The sequence below is a fragment of the Plectrocnemia conspersa genome, unplaced genomic scaffold (genome assembly GCF_051122295.1).
Source record: "Plectrocnemia conspersa isolate PC_06_02 unplaced genomic scaffold, ASM5112229v1 ptg000001l, whole genome shotgun sequence".
In the NCBI taxonomy this organism is placed as follows: domain Eukaryota; kingdom Metazoa; phylum Arthropoda; class Insecta; order Trichoptera; family Polycentropodidae; genus Plectrocnemia; species Plectrocnemia conspersa.
In genome coordinates, this window is record NW_028277165.1 from 32,022,572 (window position 1) to 32,040,495 (window position 17,924).

Consider the following 17,924-nt stretch of genomic DNA (forward strand, 5'->3'; position numbering starts at 1 on the left):
AAATCAACTAAAAATAATTGCAAATAAATTAAAATTTAATTGACTTTTATCAAATAAAATTAAGTCACTAAATAATAAATATATGATATCATTATACCATTGTACTTTTTTTCATTTACTATGCTTTTTATTATTTTATTTATTATTCCAAAATTTAATAGTAAATATTTTAAATGTATTAAATTGTAACCGCAAATAAATAAATAGTAAGAACAAAGGTTAGTTTTATAAAATGGTTTTTTAAACCAAATTCTAAAATTTTTGATTTCATTTCAATTAAAATTTACTATGACATCTAATCAATTAAAATCGCTACAGTAAAAATATTTTAATCAATATTTTTTGTACCATTTCAATGGCATTTTTTAATTTTTTTCCATATAATACATGCTTACTCCACAGTTGCTAATTAAAAAAAGCAAAATCAACTAATTTTACGTAGTATACATAACTAATAACATCAAGTGCAAAGTAATGTCTTTATGTACAGTTTTTAGGTCTTAATCCCATTTCCCTAATCCAAAATTCCGAAACGCCAATTTACAGCAAGGTTATTATGTAATATTTTCTCATTATGTAACGTTATTAAAATCATTAAACGCTTATGCCTACACTACACTCTCTGGAAGTTGGCCAAGGTTGACCAAAGACAGAAAATATAGTAAGTTCGGTTCTGCCCGCTCTAAAATCTCTCGGAAGTTGTCCGAGGCTACCGAGAACGGGAGGTAAAGTGGGGGTAATTCAGTCAACTTGGCCGGCTTCGAGCGCATCCGAACATTGTCGGCAAACGGACCGAAGTTGGAGCTGCTCTTTCGAGCGCGAGCGGTGAGATACTTCCTCTTTCGCTCTCTTGCGTGTTAAGTGACGACAGTGAGAGAGATAATGATATGGTGTTTCGCAAACTGAGATAGAACGAGTAACTCAGTTCAATTTCAGTTTGCGCGTAGGCGTCCTATGGTCAACACGTATTTCTAGCGCTACATCGTGATCACGTGGTCAAGTTATAATACCACGGGGACTTCAACAGGCTCTTACTTTGAATATTTTAGGGCACTAAAAGGGGTTAATTATATTTTTGATAGCATATTCTTCTAACTGATATTAATATTATATTTTTTTCATATAAAATTTAATAATTAATAATAATTAGTGGTACTTGATTTTGTTAAAAAAAATTGTTTCGAATATCCTAGATCGGTTTATATAAATGTCACATCATAACGAATTCTTATTTAGAATCGATGGCGACAAATTCTAGGATAGTCACAGATGTGGTGTTCGTATTCTGAAGTATCACTTTATGCCTTATGGCATTTTGCAAAAGCCGACAAAAATTTTGCGTAAATTGAATATTTACGACCGAAAAGTTTTCACTGATATTGTATTGTTGAGTGCCCACACAAACTTTTATAATTATCAGTAGCGTAATTTTATTAATATTACAATTTGAAAATTGTGATTATTTGGCACATTTATCGATCGCGCGCAAATATGCCGGCTGTACGTGACAGAAGCTGCCGTCCGGACGGCATATGAAATTCGCAACAGTGTGATCGACAGTCTCGGCTGACTTTAGTTGTAACTTCGGTTCGGACAACTTCCAGAGAGTGTAGTGCAGGCATTAGATTCAATGTCTTTCACAAAAATAAAAATATATTGGGTTATGTAAATGATATAAAGAAACACTTTCGTGCATTAAGAAATAAATTATAATATTAAGTAATGTTTATTTTATGTTTTATATGTAGATATGTTTCGATTTAATTTGTTTAATGTATTAACGTTAGCTAAATAAAATAAATAATATATAAATAATCTATGTATCAATCACAAATTGACAAGTTATGTACATTAGAATACGTATATGAATATCAATCTATCGGAATTTAGGCTATTCATAAAATAGTGTTTTACTATTCTACTTTTGACAAAATAGCGTTCGGGAAATTTGGAAATATATATTTTAAGAAACGGAAAACAATAGAAAATAAATCATAATGCGTTTGACTTTATATTTACAATAATTTTAATTTATACAGCCTTATGTAATTTATGAAAATGTGCCATTTACAGAGTTTTCCTAATTAAATACACAAATGTATAGCATGGGAAAACAATGTAAAAAAGTGATTAAGATATTGTCATAAGAACTTAAATCATCTCGAAAGACTTGCTTACAACTGCCGATTTAATACGAATCATTAAAAATAACTATGGACGATCCCCCAATCGTTGCGATTTGACATGCTTCTGTTTTTTTTAATATAAGAGAGCTTCAGATTCATAACAAATCAGAAGAGTCTGACAAATATGTATTTAGTATTTAATAGACTCATATTTTTATGAATATTGTGAATGTTAATTGATACGATTTGCTTTTGCTGCGGGAATCGAATCATTCGGGTTATAAGCCCAGATCCCTACCTATACGGCACAGTATATTATGATTTATTTAAATTTTCGTCGATTGAGTACCCCTTCGACGCACAAACATCGCACAGTGGCCCAATAATCCTAATCCCGGCAACTGTATGCATCCGCATGCGCCATCGACACTGCCCGCTGTTTATTTGCTAACAAATATTATCCGAAAACAACCAATCGGACGCCATGTATATTTAAAGATGAATCTTTTAAAAAAAATAAAGGGGAGTCGAATTTAAATAGTATCCTATTGAAATTCAGCCTTTATTGTGTCGTTTGCTTATTTTCCCTTTTTCGGTTATAATTTAATTGCGAATACGTAATACCGCCTACTTAAGTTGATAAATAATGAATTTCTTTCATTGGGGATACGCTTTCTGCATAAATTTCTCCAAGGGTTGCGATCCGGATCGGCGGTCGCGAACATTTTTAATTCACGAAATATAAGCCTCTCCCCGCATGGGAAAAAAATCTCAGTCCCCCTTTTTATATCGGCGCATCTTTTCGCTGAATGGGATGATTAATCGCACACATTCGACACGCAAACAAATTGTGAATGTGATTGTTTTCGATTCGGTAACACAAACGCCAAAGTTTGTGTTCGATTCGTTCGTGTGGGAACATGGGATAGATGAGCGTTGGACATGGATGTAAAAATATAGAACATATCTCGTAATATTGTCAACAAAATTAGTTATTGCTTGTTTTAAAAGCAAGCTTCTAGGAAATTATCTACCTCAATCCACCAAAAAGAACGCTCTTCTTAACCATGGGACTTGGATTTAAATAGTTACTCTAAATTTTGCTGCTAATTTTCGCGTATTTTTATGATCCATCAATTTCTATAGATTTTTAAATTCGTCATTATCTACCTCATTTCTAAGACATCGACATGATTATTTTCAAACCTAAAATTGCAAGAACGGAACCATAAACGTCATTTAAGGATGGGGCAGGAGGGAGAATTTCCCCCCCCCCCTTGAATTTAGCCAAAAAAATGCATGTCATTTAATGAAATACTATGAATTTAATGAAATAAAAATATTAAGAAAACGACAATTGACTGCCCAATTTTTGCCACTACCCCCCTAAAAAAACTAAAAAGTTATTGTGTTATCTTTCAAAGAAAATAAAAAAAAACAGTCTCGAATCTATCCTAAATATATTTTTTTAAATATGTAATTTCAGTGAAATATTGTCGGAAAACATTTTCACTTGTAGATATATATTTTTACCAGTAAAAATATAATTTATCTGGCAGATGCTAGTAAAATTATATAATTTATGAATACTTCAGTAAATGTGTATTTTTCGGTGAAGTTATATTTTCACTAGTGAAGCTAAAATACAGGATGAGCGATAAAGAGGTTTGAAATAAATTATTTAAAAAAAACATTATTCTTTTCGTTTTTTAAATTTATTGGCAGGAAGGAGAATTGCCCCCCCCTTGAATATAGCCAAAAAATGCATGTCGTTTAATGAAATAAAAATATTAAAATAATTGACTGGCATTTTTGCCACTCCCCCCCCCCCCCACCTAAAAAACTGAAATGACGTCCATAATTCTCGGGTTATTCCTTAAAAGAAAATCTAAAAAAACAGTCTCAAATTTATCCTGAAAATATTTTTTTAAATATGTAATTTTAGTGAAATCATGTCGGAATACATTTTCGCCAGTAGATATATATTTTTACCAGTAAAATTTTATTTATCTAGCAGATGCTAGTAAAATTATATAATTTATTTACATACTTCGGTAAATGAATATTTTTCAGTGAGGTTATATTTTCACTAGTGAAGTTCAAATACAGGATGTGCGATAAAGAGGTTTGAAATAAATTATTTAAAAAAAACATTCATCTTTTAGTTTTTTTTAAATTTATTGCAGGAGGAAGAATTGCCCCTTCCCCCTTAAATTTAGCCAAAACAATGCATGTCATTTAAAGAAATACTATAAATTTAATGAAATAAAAATATTTAAAAAAAAACGACAATTGACTGGCCAATTTTTGCCACTTCCCCCCCCCCCTCTAAAAACTTAAATGATGTCCCTGACATTCTCGGGTTATCCCTCAAATAAAATCTAAAAAAACAGTCTCGAATCTATCCTAAAAATATTTTTATAAATATATATAATTTCAGTGAAATCATGTCGGACTACATTTTCGCCAGTAGATATATATTTTTACCAGTAACATATATTTATCTGGCAGATGCTAGTAAAATTATATAATTTAGTAAATACTTCAGTAAATTTGTATTTTTCGGTGAAGTTATATTTTCACTAGTGAAGTTCAGAGGTTTGGAATAAATTCAGAAAAATAATATTTTAAAAATAACATTATCCACGTGTTTAACAATTCATTAGCTTTCGTAAATAAAATGTTTGAAGAAAAACTGATTTTGTGTCGAGGTGATATTCCATGGCCTCTCAGTAGTTGGGGCGAATATAATTTGCCGTCGATACAATAGTATCCATTACATCTTTAACAACAAAATTGATTCCAGATGAATGATACGATGAAACACTATTGGATTATCACAGCCTATATGTTTTAACTCCGCACAAACTTAACATACCGCCATCAGTTGTTACACTTTTTAATTTTATCAACCCAATTCTAAAGCGTCCAGGCTTTCCTTCGCCTTAATAAACAAATCATTTCCAGTTGTAGTACCTTTTGAGCTCTATGGCTTAAATGAACTCTCTTCGAATATATGTTAATGATAAAATCTTTTATGCCTATACTAGATGCACCTAATTTAAATAAATAGTTTCTGTGTACTTTATATTTTCCTTTCTTGCCAATCTGACATTATCGAATCAAGTAATTAAGAAAGGTTATGAACAGTCAATGGAAGCAAATCCAGAAGATGTTGCCCTAAACTTACTTCGGTAATATGAAAATAAGAATGACTTTGTGAATAAGAAAGTATAAAGCCAACATGTACAATAGATACAGAGTAACAAGAATTTAAAAAAATAAGAACTTATTCATGCAAGTTTGTTATGAAAACAATATTTTACAATATTGCGTTACGGCGAAGCGTTCGAAGGTTCGAGGGTAGGTAAAGATGGTAAATTTGTCTAAATTTTGTACGTCGGCACCCCATTCCGAGAGGGCGGTTATTACAGTTATTTCTCCTTCGGTTAATAAAGAAGCCTGGAAAGTAAATGCAAATGCGGCGCAGAGAGAGAGAGATATGAGTTTTGCGGCTGTTATTAACGCCTCGTCCGGCAGCTGCGAAGGGTCGTTATGGATTTTTGCCGTTGTTAATTAAAAAGAAGCCTGCCCTCTCGACTCCGCCGAGATTTGCATAAGTCTCGAGAGTCTCTATCTCCGGGATTAAACGCGTCGAAGAAGACGCGACATGCCGAACAAACAATGCCGATGTAAAAAGGCACACCAGTTTATATTAGAAAGCTTTAATGTCGAAAAATTTGCATTCCATTTGCATAGCGGCCGCTCTTATTGCCGCTCACACCTTCCTTCCTCTTTGCCATTTTTCAATATACTACTACCCGACCGACGCGGGATAATTAGCCGCATCGTTCCTTTTTTCCGTCTAATACGTTTTCGGTTTTTAGACGAAAGGACCTCGGCAAAATATATTTAAAACGCACTCGGCTTGCAGCGGGTCAACATTCGTCGCTTTTTGCCAACATTGTATCTCAAATAATAACTTTGTTGCGAAATGAGCTAGACGTAATGCTTAAGATTGCCTTCTAGACCTGATGTGTTTATATGATATTTAGGAGTATAGTATAATTAAGTAATAAAAAAACGCTAACTTGTAATGGTTGACATTAGAGCGCGCTAGGGTCGCATCCCTTTATAAACATCAGACGCGAGTCACTATCGTAACACAACACCCCCATTGATACTTTAAAGTTAGTTAATTTGATACTTATAACAGCAAAAATTACAAACACTTATAATTATTTTATTTTTTAGATTAAATTAAGACCATCGTGGCCTAACAGGTTACCCCAATGCGCCACGATGGTCGAAAACAAATTTTAAATTTATAAAACAAAAAAAAAAACGTATATATACATAAATAGAACAATACTTAAAAATAATAAACATAACAAAAAATTATAAAATATCAAAATTAAATGAGACAAACTGGATCAGCTCCTTGTAGCTAACATTAAACAGGTCAATATGTAATGCAAGCGTATTAAGGAGCCGTATGGCCACAGCCATAGGCGAGTCGGCAAGTGCGGATGTCCTAGCCCTAACTGCCATCAAAAGAGGTCTCGATCGTGATTCTCGAAAATGTTCCGGAACCCAAAACTGGAATTCCTCGAGAATAGCTGGATTGTCGACATCACCTTTTAGTAGTTTAAAAAAATGCTTAGCGACATACAGCTTTCTGCGAGAATTCAGCGAATCATATCCCAACGCCCCTAAAAGAAAGGCGCTGGGATATAAGTACGGATAATAACCAAATGTCCTTTTGTAAAGGTATCTTAAATACCTTTTTTGAATTTTTTCCACTAAAAGGGAATATTTGGCTATTCGGGGATTCCAAATTATAGATCCCGATTCAAGAATGCTACGAACTAAGGTGTCATAGAGGATGCGAATAACTGACGGATCGTCAAAGTGAAAGGCATTCCTCATAACAAAGCCGAGCATCTTGGAAGATTTATCACAGACGTCGTGTATGTGTAGAGAGAACCTCCATTTGCTCTCGAAAGTGATTCCGAGATCTTTAATGGAAGTTTCTCTAGTCAAAATGTTACCACCGAGATGGTAGAAATAAGCTGATGGCGAATGGGATCGAGAAAATGACACAGTATGGCACTTTCCGACACTACGGAAGCCCATCTCCACAGAGAGTCTAAATCACTTTGTAGAGAGAAGGAGTCCGCAACAGATCGAATGCATTTATATAATTTTAAATCATCTGCGTACAGAAGAAAACTTGAATTTTTAATTGCTGTATTTATGTCATTAATAAATAACACAAAAAGCAGAGGTCCCAGATTGGATCCTTGAGGAACCCCCGAATATAATGAACACTAAAAACCATCGATGAAAAGCTAGTTGTGGTTAATGGTAAGAAACACAGATATCTATATTGAGATTGCTACAATTTAATATATACAAACATATAATATATAAACTTATTTAAAATAATAAAGTTAGGATTGAAATATATGCTTACGATACAATACTATATTAAATTTAACAAAAAACATGCAACAATCATTTCGAGTTGTATAACTAATGTCAATCAATCGATATCGTTTTTCAGTAATATATTATAAGACTTACATTATAATATATTAAAAGGTTATATTTATATAATCAAATTGGTTTTTTTAAATACGCTATAATTTTTAATTTCAGTGTAATTGATTAAAAAATTATTTTTCCTAAATTCATAGTTATTAATCATTTATAAGGATAATTTTGTATTTATATTTAATATTTTTTTATCTCAGCTTTAATCAATATGACGCCTAAATGATTCTATAAATTTGTTTTGAAATCATATTTAAGTCCTATTTATCTATTGTATATCGACTTAAGTTGAAAGAACTGTTTTAGTCCCTATGTGCTTTCTTCTATCCGCGTGCATTTTATATTTATAAAATTTAATTAAGAATACAGGAAAATGCATATATTGTAATAAGTACAAATTGCTGATTTAAAACCATTTTCTAATTTATAATAATAAATTAAAAATATAGAAAAAAAATATACGATAAGTACAAAAACCTTTTACAATGTGCTTTTTTAATTTTTATCTAAGACTCCGCACCGCTGGGTGTAGATCAGTTTTTAAAAATCCATGACGAGTTAACTCGTCATATCATTATCTCGACTTATGGTGACGCGTTCAATGTGCGTTATTACATAGAAGGGTAGAATAGGTAAAATCAGATTCAGGTATCTCGTCAGTTTCGACACGCGTCGCACGTCACGCGTACGTGGTGCGCCGTAAACGATCAATTAGCGAGTCTGCGGTAGTTGTATGCGAAAAATGCGCTGTTTGCGCAGTGCCGTCGCAGGAATAACGACGATGAATAATGCACCGAGATACGCGGGGCGTAAACAAGGAGAAAAGTCCGGCGAGAGGCATGCAAATAAATCCCGGGGGTGCGCTCTTTGATCTCGCGGAATTATTTATGGAGGATCTGTCGAACTGTTCTTTGATTCGCGCCCCCGCTCCTCGATTTGCATAAAAACATAAAATCGTATGCACCCTTTTCGTTTCGTTAACCGTTTGCGGCGCCTAACTCGCTTACGCGGATGCGACAGACTAAATGACCACTCGACTCGGCCCGTAATTGGACAGAGCTCTTCCTTCTTCTTTGACGAATCTCAGATTTGAACGGCAACACTCCGGCTGTTTGCGCACGCAGACTAAATAAACCGGAGCTTAGAATTACCCCAAGAAAAACACGTCACCTAGGATCGGCGAGGATTTGCATACCAACTATCCGCTGCTCTTTGCCCCAAAAAATCCCATCGGAAAGACGTTAGAGTGCTACGCGACCCGCTCGTCGCATTAGAGCCGCATCATATTTTTCCATTTTTATTTATTTATTTATTTATTTAAATTAAATTAAGATCATTGTGACCTAACAGGTAACCCCAATGTATATTATCTAATACACAAAAAATGTATATATATATACATAATTAGAATAATACGTAAAATAATAAAAGAAAATCTCGGTCTATTTAAAACCTTTGATAACTAGGCTTCAGATGCGCTGAACTATTACTGATACACAGAGACGTCATTTGAGAGAAGCAGGTGAGGGCATTTGGCCTCCCCTTGAATTTGCTCAGAAATGCATGTCACTTAATTTAATACTATTAATTTTAATGATATTAACATATTTAAAAAGAATTGGAAAAACCTACAAAGATTCTTAACCAAAAATTCTCGGGTTATTGTTGATTTAATTTGTTGATTTTTGTTGATTTAATTTGTTACCCTAATTTATGAATTAATAAAGTCATTTATAATTGCCATATAAATGTTGAGCACATTGTGAGTAACATCAATAGGCAATTTAATAGCAGAGCAAATGATTTTAAAAGTTTTTCTTTGCTTTCACCCAGTGATTCCCATTTTGTTTGCCTCTCAGCGCCTTTGCGCGATATGTCAAATAATAAATATAATAAAAATTGAACTTTGCGAAATAGTGAATATTTTATATAATTCAAGATTTAGGTAAAAATAGTAAAAGAAAGTTAACACTTCTAGGGTATGCAAATAATTATTTATTTATATTGAATTTTAAATAAAAATTATTGTATTGTTGATATATTTTTTTCCGAAGCATGTGATTAAAATGTAAGTAATTGCCATAAATAATTTTGGAGTACGTCCAAAAATGAAGTTGATGTTTGTTGTGCAATATAATGCAAAAATAAATTTTAAAGAAATTAATGTATAAAATCGGTGTTCCCAATGCGTCGAGCGGACGGAGCGGTAGTTTTGCTCGCTGATGCGAGAGACGGTGTGAAATGATATGGAAAATATATACAATGTTTAGGGTGTCATTTGTCATGGGCATCGACAGGCCGACCCCATCGAAGATCGGCCGGAAAATGCGAAAACTTTTCATATCCACTCGCCAAACACCGTCTTTGCCGATAATTTCGATAGTTGCTCTCTCGCTCCGAGAAATTTGCAATGCAAATTCACAGTCTAGCATCCCCCAGGAAGTGAACTAATGTACCGTGCGTCAATTTATGTCCTCGCACACGACTCGTAAAAATTAACAACGCAGAGGGTTAAAAACACTCGACGCGTTCTCTCTCTAATAAGCGTGCGTGACAATACTATTATATATTACACAGCTTCTTCATCGACATCTCGTAAGTGTTCACTTTGCAGCTCTAAAGTGACTCACTGCAGATTATTCGTTAACTACTTTAAAAAACGGTAGAATTGTCACCTACGGTACACATCACTTTGCTTGTTTTTATGGCGATAAAACTTTCAGTCATTTCAAACTTTATCCATACATAAAAAATTCAATCATTCTATCCTAAATCTGTCCAATATTGAACGTGAGCCTCTTACATATATTTCAATATGTTCTCGATAGTCTGCTTTACTCTCTACTATTTATTTATTTTTACTTTACGATTATTCAAATAACTAATATATAATATATATATATAAACAGGGACGTCACTACAGCTTTTTTCCATATGGAGGCAAAGTTGGCCCATTAGTGATCGTTTTTTTTTTATTATTTTTATTTTATTAAGGTTCATTTAATGACATGAATTATTGGGAACGCTCGGTTATATACCACACATACTACGATTTTTTATAATAATATTACGAATTTAATGTAGAACATATAAACCGAATTTTGACCAATAGGAGAGCGCAAAAAACAATTATCACTTCTCAGAAGTCAAAAATCCACGCCAAAAGCAATAAAATCGTGTCGACGCCGTCGCAGTGGGAACGCTCGTTACCGAGCGTTCCCACTGCGACGGCGCCGACACGATTTTATTGCTTTTGACGTGAATTTTTGACTTCTGAGAAGTGATAATTGTTTTTGCGCCCTCCTATTGACCAAAATTCAGTTTGAATATACTTTAACCAATGCGAAACCAATAATCTATGTTCAAAAAACAATTATTTGTTGAAGTTACTATAACAGTTTCGCTCCAACAGTATATGTAATACAATAATAATTTTGACATTATCCAAAACAGTAAAGATTGGTCCCTTTCACTTGTATTCTTGACTGTGGTTAACCGCGCAAACGAAGTATTCGTATCCGTTAACGAGCTCCGTTTGTTTGCGTTAGATTAAGATCATCTTGATTCTGTGATCGATCGTTTAGCATATTTTTTGTTTAAGAGAGTGCATAAAATAACGTCCCGTCGATCGAAAAGCCTTAATTTTAAATCGCAATTACGAAAGTCTCCCCTGGTAATCAAAGATAAGAATCCCGGCGCAATATTGCGCGTAAAAGAATAAGATTTTATGAATACATTAAAGGGGCGCTCCGCTTTTACATTTATAATGGGCCGTCTCCGTATTTTTTCGCAATAAAGACAAACATTTATTCAAACGAGGCTAGGTATATTATATTAAAAATTCACTCCGAGTCGGTGACATATTGTTCGCGAATCGCACAACAATCGTATCGCAGGGAAACTAAACATTTCTGCGGCGAGGTGAAACGAAATTTGATGAAAAAAGTTGGTTCTATTCACAAACTTTTCAATATCGTTGAATTTTTCAGTCCGAATTTTACCCGACGACTTTGTCCCTCCGCCGAAGACTGTTTTGTAACTCACTTTTGCGCATTAATTCAATTGATTTTATTTTTAAAAGCGCTTTTTTAGAGGGGACCCTCGAATACAGATACGCGTGTAAAAAGTTACCAACGAGAAACGAGAAAGATTGACACAAAATAATACATACGCATCTCTCATAATATAATTTTTAATATCAATACTACAATTATTTTTGAAACAAATATTTTTACCAGTTCCTTTGTTTTCTATTTTTCTTAATTTATTCCGAATTAATTATATAATTTTTATATATGTATTATTAACATATTTTTATGAGCTTAAGTTTTCCCGTAATCAAAATATTTAATAAATATTATCTATTTTATTTTTAAGTCGCAAATTATTAATAAAATATTTTCCCTAGTTCACGGTTTATTAAATACCTACAATTATTAATTATGTATCGATAAGAGTACAAAACTACAGGTTTTTTTAAAGGAGATATTTTTCTGTATTTCTATTAACATTAAAATTTAAATTAATTTTTTTCACAAGAAAAAAAAAACATTACATTCTTAAATCATCAATCATCATTTAATTTTTTTTTAATGCAAATTAAGCTCCTAAACACTTTTTTCATAAGACATTTTTCAGTAGGATTTGATTTTGCAAAGTTATGACACTTTGAATTTTTACATTCGCCGTCATTTTAAAAAAAAAAATTATATATTTTTTTAATACATATCGTATAGGGGGTGCACGGTAGTTCTATGCGATACTAAAAATGTAATTTTTAATCTTTGAAACCAAGCAATTAAGAGCGTTAACTCTTCTGAAAGTCTCAAAATGGCTAGTATGGGGGTCCGATCGAACTGATACATCGCTTGTTTTGAAGCAAAAATCTATATTTTTTATATTTTATTTGGATGTATTTTAGGCTTCTTAACGTTTCATGTATAGCGAACTTCTTGTTAAAATATAACACTACTGAGTTATGAGTGATTGAATTTTTATACTTGTCGCCATTTTGCAAAAAATTGACACATTGGATTTTGCTAACAAACATACACAGGATGCTTAAAAATTCTATACTGTCACAAAAATTGAAATTTAAATATGTATAAATAAGCTCACACTGACCTTAACTATATTGGATTTTGCTAACGAACATATACAGGACAAAAACAGACATTCTTAAATCATCTCAATTATATCTAAATAAGATGCTATTTTTTTATAGGAGCGTAATTTTTTTCTGTGCGTTTAAGTTCATATTATTAATAGCAAATGCATTAAAATTAAAACGAGTTAACGAATGTTAACCAAAATAATAAAAAAAAATATCATACAAAACGTTAGCAAAAACCGGGATATATTTTAAATGACTAAAGAAAAGATCGGCAAATTAGTTTTAACTCAATCACACACATATTGTATATTATATTATATCTTAATTCAAATCCTCAATTTCACTACATTTGTAATCAAAATTACAGGTGTGTGTTAAGATTTATACTTTAAGGTTTCTCGCTGTTTACTATTTTTACTGAATGATCGATAAACAGAAGCAAAACTTGAATAGACTGCAATGAAAAACTCATGCACAAGTTTTTTCACTAATATTTATACATGGTACAGTGAATGTGTATTACCGGTATAAATATATTTTCACTGTCATTTCAGTGAAATCATACTGGAATACTGATAGATATTTTTATGGTAGTAAAAACATTATTTATACAACAGGTAAATTTCATATGTATATACTAGGTTTGGGTTTGAACAGTAAATGGACGTTTGACAACTGTCATTTTAAATTTCAATGACAGTTTATAACTAGCGCCTATTATCTGCATTATATTTTTGCTAGTGAAAATATATATATTTTTTATCCGTCATTATATTCGGATATGATTTCGCTAGAATTATATTTATGCTAATAAAATATATTTCACTGAAAAATATACATTTGCAGTAACATATGTAAATAATAAAAGGTTAGAAAAATCATCTAAATTATCATAACTAAAAAAACTATGATTCAATTTTTTTTAATACTGTTACGATTTTTTTTAATGTTAGCTATTTTGAAACAGCGCAACATCAGGCTACATAGCAAACTTGCAAATACTTGTAGAATTAATTTATTAAGAAGTTTTAAGAAAATCTAGTAAACCAACGGCAATTATCGTAGTCATAAAAATCGTTATATACCTTTAAATAGCTGCAATATTTACGAGCTATATTTTTAAGGTGAAAAATCATAAGAATTCGAATAAAATGATAGCTATTGTATCTGCTATCATATATCAAATTATAAACTACGAAAAAAAATTTCCGTATTATTAAATTAAATTTGTAAGTTGAATTAGAAATGACATATGCAAATATCACGTCATTCTGTTCACTGTTTGAGAATACTTGTGACAGACATACAAACACATATATTTATGTTTTATAGTAAAGATTTCTATAAAGCCAATTTAAAAATACTATATATTGTGTACATATTTGCACATATTAAATTGAAAAAATATCTACAGATAAGCTAAGAGAAATTACATAAACTAAATACAAATATAATATTAAGTACGCAGATGAAATATATTTTATTTCATTATAAATAAATTCCTCCTTTAAAAAAATATTTCCAGCCATAAGCCTCAGATTATATTACATAAAATTTAATGTAATAAATTACTCAATATTATGCTAAACAGTACTATAATTTTAATTATTAATAAGTTCATTTTTTATGAAACATCAAAAACTGATTTAAAAATCATTTTGTAAACCCTTATAATAATAAAAAAATAATCCAAAATCTCGTTCTTTGTGTGGAATTATTTAACATTTTTCAGTAACGATATATATTATTCTATGCTGATTCTGAACTTAATATTGAGCAAGGCAAATGTATTTCTAATAAAATATATATTCTTCGTATCGATAAATTTTTTATAAAAATAATTAAAAAATAAATTTGCTAAAATGCAATAATTTTTGTATTTCGTTTTGTTTTAGGAAGAATCCTTCATCGCACTCTTCGGACCAATTCCAAAATAAAAATATATATTGCCACTTTAAATAGTATATCTGTCAGATTATTGTTGCGAGAGCTCATAGAGAGGCGATAAATAGGGCTAGAATTTGTGACATTGGTTATCTACTGGACTGCAGGACCGCGCGCCGGTCGTCGATTCGACCAGGTGAGCTATTCCCGCATTCTTTCCGTAAAAGTCTTCCTTAAATATTTTTCGGTGTTTCAGGAGCGCGCGATCCTGCAGGACCGCGATCGCTGAAAATCCAAAGCCGAGCTCTTCCTTTTGGCTTGGCTTCCTTACGGGAAGCTTACGCGCAGAGGGATCCTTCAAATCGGGTAAGTTCGTGCTATCCTTATTTTATTATTATACTATATCCCTTTTCCCACTCTTTGGACATTCGTGATGTAAAAATTACAATTCTACCTTCTTCGGTTAATTTTGAGTAAAGCCATGAGACTTGCATTATTTTCCAATCAATTATTGCCATTATAAATATTTTAATTCAATATATTCTTCATTGATCAGTAGTTTTAATTAGATCTTAATAACGATAAAGGCTTCCGAACCAATTGATATTATTCTTCATATTAGATACCAATATGTACTTGCGTTTATATCTCATATTTCAAAATAAATTAGGTGCAATATTAAAATACAACATATTTATTTACTTTTAACATAGTGTTTTAAAATGTTGCATCCAGCGTTGAATTAATCATTAAACTGAATTTATGTAGATATTTTCTATAATTTTTAATCGTCATGTTACAAGCAAATTCTTTTCAGCTTTTATTACATATAAATTTAGTTGATATTCAAGAGAGATTTGCTTTTTTTCACTCCCTTCGTGTTGGTCAGAATCAGATTATGTTTTACATTGATTGCGTTTCTTGATACGAGTGATTTTTTAAATTTGAAGCTCGGTTTTTATTCTAAATCTTGAGATTTCTTTCGTAATTTTTATTAATAAATCAATATACTCCAATATCGATTATAATAAATTCCTCGTTCTATAATACGATAATAATATCGATTTTTATACAACTTTTGCAACTATTGCACCGCACAAAAACACCGGTAAATAATATACGAGGTGTGATCCAAAAGTACGGAGAATAATTTTATTACGAATAAAGTTATAAGCTTACATCAAATTTGAATTAATCTTATTTAAAGTACTCTCCTTGACTAGCGATGCACTCATCGCAACGTTGATTCCATGATTGTAAGCATTTCTAAAAGGCTTCTTTTGGAAGGACCTTAAGTTGCTTCGTCGCGGCCCTTTCAATGTCAGGAATGGTGGCGAAATGTTTTCTTTTTAGCATGGTTTTTATTTTTGGGAAGAGTCAGAAGTTGCACGATGTTACATTTGGAGAGAAATGTGGATCAGAATCGAAGGAATCCTTTGCCCCATTTTTCTGGTCTCTCTCCCCATACATTGTTTCGCAAACGTTGCAGTACGCCCTTGTAATATTTGGAATTTACAGTGGTTCTCCTTGGAACGAATTCTGAACGCATTATGCCCGCACTATCGAAAAAAACCATTAGCATGACTATGACGTTCGACTTTGACTAACGTACCTTCTTAGGGCGAGGAGAGTCACTCGTTTTCCATTGGAAACTCTGCACTTTCATCTCAGGATCATAGCCATACACCCAACTTTCTTCTTCGCTTATAATTTTGACCACGAAATTTAGATCTGCATCAAGACGATCCTTCAATTCCGTGCAAACTGACACACTGGGAACAAATTTCGCACTAACTCTTCTCATTTGCAAATTATCTGCTTAAATGGTTTACACTGTAAGCTCTCGAATAGTCAATCGCCTGTTTGTACGAACCATTTTCAAAACTTTTTGCACGTTTTCGTCTGTTTTAGCTCGTCTTCAACCGACCTATTTCAGAGTCACTACATTATCGCCATTCTCTAATTTTAACATTTCACGAGGCACTTTTTTGCAACTTAAAACAAAACTTAATGTTAACGCGTTGTTCGAAATCCATGACGACAGACACGGTAAACACGACCCAACTCTTCCGGCTCTGGAAGCCAGCTAACAACTCAAAAATAGTTCAAACTTGACACTGACTATCTCAACGGATCAGGCTCTCGGACATAGCGTCACAAGCTGCTGCTATACAAATTCATTCACCGTATTTTTTTATCACAACTCGTATATACAGTACATTTGATAAGAAACTTTGGCCGTGGAACCGTTAGATAAAAAACAACGGGAATAAGTAGAGTGACCCTTTGCCTAAGATGCATTTACAGGAAATCTCACTCGACCTTTGTGTCAAAACAATATATTTTTCAATGAATGAAGCATACGCATAGTGTTTCTCTACACGCATCTAAAAGGACTGAAAATGTCACGAGAAGCTGCTGCTAAGTATATGATTCTACACGAATAAGTCTTATGCATTCGTAAACAAGTGGATAAAACTATATTCGGATGTCAAAAACGTGGATGACCTACTGGAACGTGGCTCCGCAAAGAAAACAATAAAAAGTGAAGACAAACTGATTCTGCGAGTGTTTGCGAACAATACTCGACTATCACTGCGAAGTGGACAACCAGTATTAGAGAAGAAGATGTATACTTATCATACGACTCAATATAAAATATTTGAGTACAGTATAGAAACATCTACCTTCTGAAAAACATGTCGAAAAAATTATGACTTGGGCTCAAGAGAACTTGGATCGTGATTGGGACAACGTATTTTTTTCTGACAGCATGTATAATAATAGCATTAATCCAAGTAATAATACAATAAATGTGGTACTTTGCACCTCTTCACCGAAAATCTAAATGCCACCAAAATCATAAAATTATATGAAAAAGCTTCATTACCAATAGCGAAAATTTAATTTACCGAATTGGCGCTAATGAAACTATATGCTACTCTAAACTGTCATTGTTACTTAATTCAACAGTTGCGAAACGTCCATTTTCTATTTAACCCCAAACCTAACATAAACAAATGCACCTGAAAACTTTCATTAGGTCATGTTTGATTCGGATAATTATTTAGATTGAAACATCTTAACAGGTTATGTGTCGCCCTACAATTATTTTTTGAAACTAAATTCGCTAGTGGCGTTTACAACTACCATTTACATCGCTTGTTACATCAAATGACATGCAGTATATGCATTCACTATCACCTGTCAGATAAATTATATTTTAAGAATTGAAAATATCTATG

The 17,924-nt window shown here is 32.3% G+C and overlaps 1 long non-coding RNA gene across 1 annotated transcript in view; it reads left to right on the plus strand.

The window, feature by feature from the left end:
• LOC148239631 (uncharacterized) overlaps window positions 1-17,924 on the plus strand; it is a 74,031-nt gene that overhangs the window by 55,584 nt on the left and 523 nt on the right. Inside the window, exons 2-3 of the long non-coding RNA XR_015811358.1 lie at window positions 14,691-14,875; window positions 14,936-15,045. This is a non-coding gene — a long non-coding RNA (uncharacterized LOC148239631). The remainder of the gene's footprint in view (window positions 1-14,690; window positions 14,876-14,935; window positions 15,046-17,924) is intronic.